Source organism: Peromyscus eremicus, chromosome X, assembly GCF_949786415.1.
Source record: "Peromyscus eremicus chromosome X, PerEre_H2_v1, whole genome shotgun sequence".
NCBI classification, from domain to species: Eukaryota; Metazoa; Chordata; class Mammalia; order Rodentia; family Cricetidae; genus Peromyscus; species Peromyscus eremicus.
In genome coordinates this window covers 18,947,656-18,953,923 of record NC_081439.1, presented here as the reverse complement: position 1 = coordinate 18,953,923, position 6,268 = coordinate 18,947,656, and positions in this window count along the sequence as shown.

Here is a 6,268-nt window from a genome sequence, read left to right as displayed (position 1 = left end):
AAAAAGATGGGCATTGAAAACACTCCATACGGAGTTTATCTTCTTCTTAGTAAAAACAGCCATTTGGGAAAGAAACTGTTCTTGCCTGGACTGCTTGACAAAACGTTGTATTGACTGAACATGCAGGACCCATAGAAAGGTGATCACTGAACTTTGCAAAGTTAAATGGTCCTTCATGTTCCTGCTTCACAGAAGAAACTGCCAGACATTCTACAGGACACAGACAGAAAAAATTGAGAGAATCTAGACTTATGGGCTGAAAATGGATGTCCTAACATTGCAGGAGAACTTTATGTGCCTGTCCAGGCAGCCAGCTGTCTCTGTCACTCTAGATTTTTGGAAGTTCCTACAATGCACTTCCTGTTTCCTTAGGTAATATTATATCCTTCTAAGGTCTTTGATGTAGTTAAAGACTAGATAGTTATAATTTTCCTTGTTTATAATCAAAGATAAATTAGATAAGAAATTTTAGACTCACAAATATAGGATAGATAAAATATTTTCTTTAAATTTTATAAATTACAAATAGACTGGATACTGTAACTGTAATTCTTGCTTGATAACAGCTGTGTTATATGTAATTTTACTACATTGAAGTTAAAAACTTTCCTTTTAAGTAGAAAGAAAAGGGGTAATGATGGGTTATGTCACTCTGTATGCCGTGAATGTATTTCTCTGATTGGTTGATTAAAAAATGCTGATTGGGGCCAGGCGGTGGTGGTGCACGCCTTTAATCCCATCACTCGGGAGGCAGAGCCAGGCAGATCTCTGTGAGTTCGAAGCCAGCCTGGGCTACCAAGTGAGTCCCAGGAAAGGTGCAAAGCTACACAGAGAAACCCTGTCTCGAAAAACCAAAAAAAAAAAAAATTGCTGATTGGCCAGTAGCCAGGCAAGAAGTATAGGTAGAATAGCAGACAAGGAGAATTCTGGGAAGAGGAAGGCTGAGTCCGGAGATACCAGCCTGCTGTCCAGGGAGCAGCATGTAAGGGCACACATGTAAAGTCACAGAACACGTGGCAACATATAGATGAACATAAATGGGCTGAGTTTAAATGTAAGAGCAAGTCAGTGGTAGGCCTGAGTTAATGGCAAACAGTTTTAATTAATATAAGCCTCTGTGTGTTTACTTGGGTCTGAGCAGAGATGGACTCAGCAGGACACAGGAAAACTTTCAGCTATAATCTACCTCTTATCTATATCCTTTTTTTTCTTTTTCTGTTTCTTTCTTTTTTAAAAAAACAAGGACCTTAAATTCAATCTCCTTTGTTTAGTCTTTTTCCTCATCATTAAAAATAAAAACTTGTAACAAACAATCCTAAAATTGACAGTTATCCCAAACACCAAACCCAATGAAAGACCAAAAACCACCTGCCCCACATCTTGGGAATATGGACATTATGAAATTAAAATTGCTTTCTTGTCCACCCACCCTCCGAGACTGCAACTGTTCCCTCAGACAGAGCCCACCAGCACCCGATTGGACTAAGAGGTGAGTCTATATCCTCATACCCAAACACTCTAGCCTGTAGGCTTTGGGCCCAGGGGCACAACCCTGTGCCCCCACACCACCACCCATTGCAGTCCCAGTTACAGGCCAGTCGGCAGGCAGACCTCCTGCAGACAGGTCAGACTACCACCATCCCCCATCAGGCCCTGTAACCCACAAGCCCCACCTAACCCCAAATCCCTCCCACCCTCAGAGACTGCAACTGTTCAATCAGACAGAGCTCACCAGCACCTGGTTTGACTAAGAGGTAAGTCTTTATCCTCATACTTGAACACCTCAGCTCCTAGGCTTTGGACCCAGGGGCACAACCTTGTGCCCCCACACGACCACCCATTGCAGTCCCAGTTACAGGCTAGTCAGCAGGCACATATCCTGCAGACAGGTCAGACTACCACCATCCCCCATCAGACCATGTAACCAACAAACCCCACCTAACCCCAAATCCCACCCACACTCAGAGACTGAAAGTGTTCCCTGAGACAGAGCCTGCCAGTGCTAGATTGGACTAAGAGCTGCTCCCTGAGACAAAGAGTCTATCCACATTGATTAGACCAAGACCTCCCACTGGACCAAGAGTATTGATCAGACCAAGAGAGCCTCCCTCACAGACACCACTTGCACGAAGTGGAGAAAGAGATGGATAGACGCCAGTGCAAAAATACAATCAATAACATAAAAACCAATATGGCTCCATTGGAACCTATATTAGCAAGACCTGAACATCTCAACACAGAAGAAACAGAAGAAATCATCCTTAAAGAATGACTTTAAGAAGACGATAGCGATCTTTAAAGAGCGAATGAAAAATTCCATTAAAGAATTCGAGGAAAAGTCAAACAAAAAATGGGAAGAAATCAGTAAATCCCTTAAAGAAAGCCAAGAGAAAGCAATTAAAAAAGTAAGGGAAACAGTTCAAGATTTGAAAACAGAAATTGAGAAAATAAAGAAGACACAAATGGAGGGAATGCTGGAAGTGGAAAATCTGAGTAAACAAACAGGAATTACCGATGTAGGCATAACCAGCAGAATGCAAGAGATGGAAGAGAGAATCTCTGGCATTGAAGATACAATAGAGGAAATGGATTTATCAGTCAAAGAAAACACTAAAACCAACAAAGTCATGACCCAAAATGTCCAAGAAATTTGGGACACCATGAAAAGACCAAAACTTAGAATAGTAGGGATAGGAGAAGGAGAAGAATTCCAACTGAAAGGCACAGAAAATATATTCAACAAAATCATAGAAGAAAACTCTCCCAACCTAAAGAAGGAAATGCCTATGTAGACACAAGAATGTTAGAGAACACCAAGTAGACTGAAAAAAGTCCCCTGGTCACATAATAATCAAACCACTAAATATACAGAATAAGGAAAAAAATATTAAGAGCTGCAAAGGAAAATGACCAAGTAACATATAAAGGCAGACATTTAAGAATAACACCTGACTTCTCAATGGAGACTTTAAAAGCCAGAAGGTCCTGGACAGATGTTATGCAGACACTAAGAAACCATGGATGCCAACCCAGACTATTACACCCAGGAAAACTATCAATCAACATAGATGGAGTAAGCAAAATATTCCATTATAAAACCAGATTTAAACAGTACCTTTCCACAAATCCAGCCCTACAGAAAGCACTAGAAGGAAAAATCCAACCTAAGGAAGTTAGATACACCCATGAAAACACAGGCAATAAATAGTTCCACATCAACAAATACCAAAGAAGGGAAACATACAACACTACCATGAAAAAATAACAGGAACTAACAATAACTGGTCATTAATATCCATTAATATCAATGGTCTCAATTCACCTACAAAAAGACACAGGCTAACAGAACAGATATGAAAACAAGATCCATCCATTTGCTGCATACAAGAAACACACCTCAACTTCAAAGACAAATACTACCTCAGAACAAAAGGCTAGGAAATGACTTTCCAATCAAGTGGATTTAAGAAGCAAGCAGGTGTAGCTATCCTAATATCTAATAAAACAGACTTCAAAGTAAAAATCAATCGAAAGAGATCAAGAAGGATGTTACATATTTATCACAGGGAAACACCAACAAGATGAAGTCTCAATTCTGAACATTTATGCCCCAAATACAAGGGCACCCACATTTGTAAAGAAATGTTACTAAAGCTTAAATCACACATCAACCCTCATACACTATTAGAGGGAGACTTCAGCACTCCACACTCACCGATGGACAGGTCTGCCAGACAGAAACTTAACAGAGAAATAAGGGAACTAACAGACATTATGACTCAAATGGACTTAATAGATATCTACAGAATATTCCACCCTAACAAAAAAGAATATACCTTCTTCACATAACCCCATGAAACCTTCTCCAAAATTGACCACATGCTTGGTCACAAAGCAAATCTCAACAGATAGAAAAAAATTTGAAATAACCTCCTGTATCTTATCAGACCACCATGACTTAAAGGTAGATTTCAACAACAACAAAAATTAAAGAAAGCCCTGCCTAGAGTCCCCATCTAGACCAGAGACCCTGAAATCTCCACGCCCTGACCCCACACTTATCTGCCCAAGACCCCAGCCACTTACTGAGACTTAGAGAACAGCCCCCAGCTCCCATCCAGCCATGAACTCCCATCTGGACCAGAGATGAGTTCCTGGGGTCATACCCAGGGAAGCCTGCCCCTAGGTCCCATCCCTGGACACCAGCCATTCCAGGGAAGACCTGCTCAACTTGGCCCCAGTTTCTGGACACCAGGTGGGCCCCATGGGAAGGTTCCCCTTTTCTAAGACCCCAAGCAGACCCTGTAATCTCCATGTTCTGCCCCAACACCCATCCACTGGAGACCCCAGCCACTGCCTGAGACTCAGAGACGAGCTCCCAGCTCTCATCTGGCCCAGAGCTTCCATCTGGACAAGAGAGAGGCTTCCTGAATCTGTCAACTCAGGAACTGCAATCCAATCAACCCCTGAGCATGAAATTCAACCAATCTCTGAATTTGTTGCAAACTCAGGAATTGAGATCCTCCTAATCTCCACCCTGGAAATCTCTGCCACTAAGAAACTGTATATAAGCCCTATACCTGTTTAATTTGAGGTTGCCTCACCCCACCCCGGCCCCAGCAGAGGCAGCCACACTCCAGGATTCCTCCCTCCCAATAAATCTCTTAAGTGAGGTTTGTTGTCCAAAACATCATGCAATGGGCAGTCCTTCCAAAGTTATGCATTTCTCACTCATTCTGTTATCTCACTTCCCCTGTGTTTCTGGATTGAATCTGTACTTCTTCAAACTCATCTTCAGGTTTGTTGATGTGATGAAGTGGATCATCAGACTGACTGGCTTCTTTTGTAGCCTCTTATATTGGGGTTTGGAATAATCCTTGCAAGCAGACTTTATTGGTGTCTGGGCAAAATTGTTCAGCCTACTTGCATTGGATTCTGGGAAGTGGATTACCACCAGGAGTTCTGTTACATATTCTTGTGAACATGACTTGCATCATTTCATCTGAATTTCAGTGTACAATGTACTTGGTATTGTTGGCTATTATGTTAAAGCCTGCCATCCCAATTTTTAGCCATTAGAGTCAGGGTTATCAAAAACTCATTCCCAGAGATCCTACTACTTTGCTATAAGATTTATTATGTCTCATTTCTGGTTTTCAGCAGGCTTTTCAACATTGTTTCCATGACTTGGAACCATGTCATAGATATAGCCAAATTGTTCTTAAATTTCTACCCACCTTTGCCATTAAGAAAGAAGCTCTGATGAGCACCACACTCACACTCATGTACTCCCAGTAGGGATCTTGATAGCCACCCTGTAACACTTTGATGTGATTATGTTTTTCTATGAGATATGCTCATTGAAACTACAGGGTCAACTGAATTACCAATGTGCTTACAAACAGGCTGATCAAAAGGCATGAAGTTAGACTCTGGAATTTGCAACCTCCACCAGAAATTCCTAGATGATATTTTCTACACTAACTCAGTACTCTTGTAGTCAACTTGTTATTTAAAATAAAATATAAAGTAGGTCTCTCAGTGTGTATAAAATTTATATGCTCTTCTACCTGTCATATGTGTTCATGTCTTTAATGGTGGTCACATCCTGACCTCCGTAGGCCATTATGATGTGTTTAGATATTTCTAACACTCTCTGGTAGGCAAAAGTGATGTTACATAAAAATGTCATGAATCAAAGGATAATCCTTAAGAAATAATAATCCTTTGTAGTTCAATTGAAAAATAATACACAGGAACATAGCCCTGTTTATAGATTGCAGGCACTTAACTCCTGTAGTATCCTGAGGGCAGAGTAGGATTTATAACCCTTGACACTGCTTAAGTTAGGGCTCCTTTCTATGATTAGGAAAGCCAATTTATATATTGAGGGTATTTAATGCCATCTGTAGCCTTGTCCAAGAAGACAACAGTGGTCATATTCTCTCACCTTGCTTGTGAACATCTGAAATGCCCATGAATTTCCAGTGTGCACTGCTGGCCAAAGGGATTGCTGTGAAGAAACACTGGCTGGATATGGACTTGATCCAGTCATTAAGAGCTTTCTGATTGTTAGACAATTTTAAGGAATATGTCTAGGCCAGTAATTCTGTCATGGCTTCTCTCAGGCCTATCTTGGAAATAGGTATACCCACCAAAACAACGCTCTCCAGTAAAGTTGCAGAGATGGTATTAGGTGCTGGTAACTGGAATTAAAAGTCTGTATTTCCAAAAAGAACTTCCTGCATCATGGTATCCTCTCTGTGAA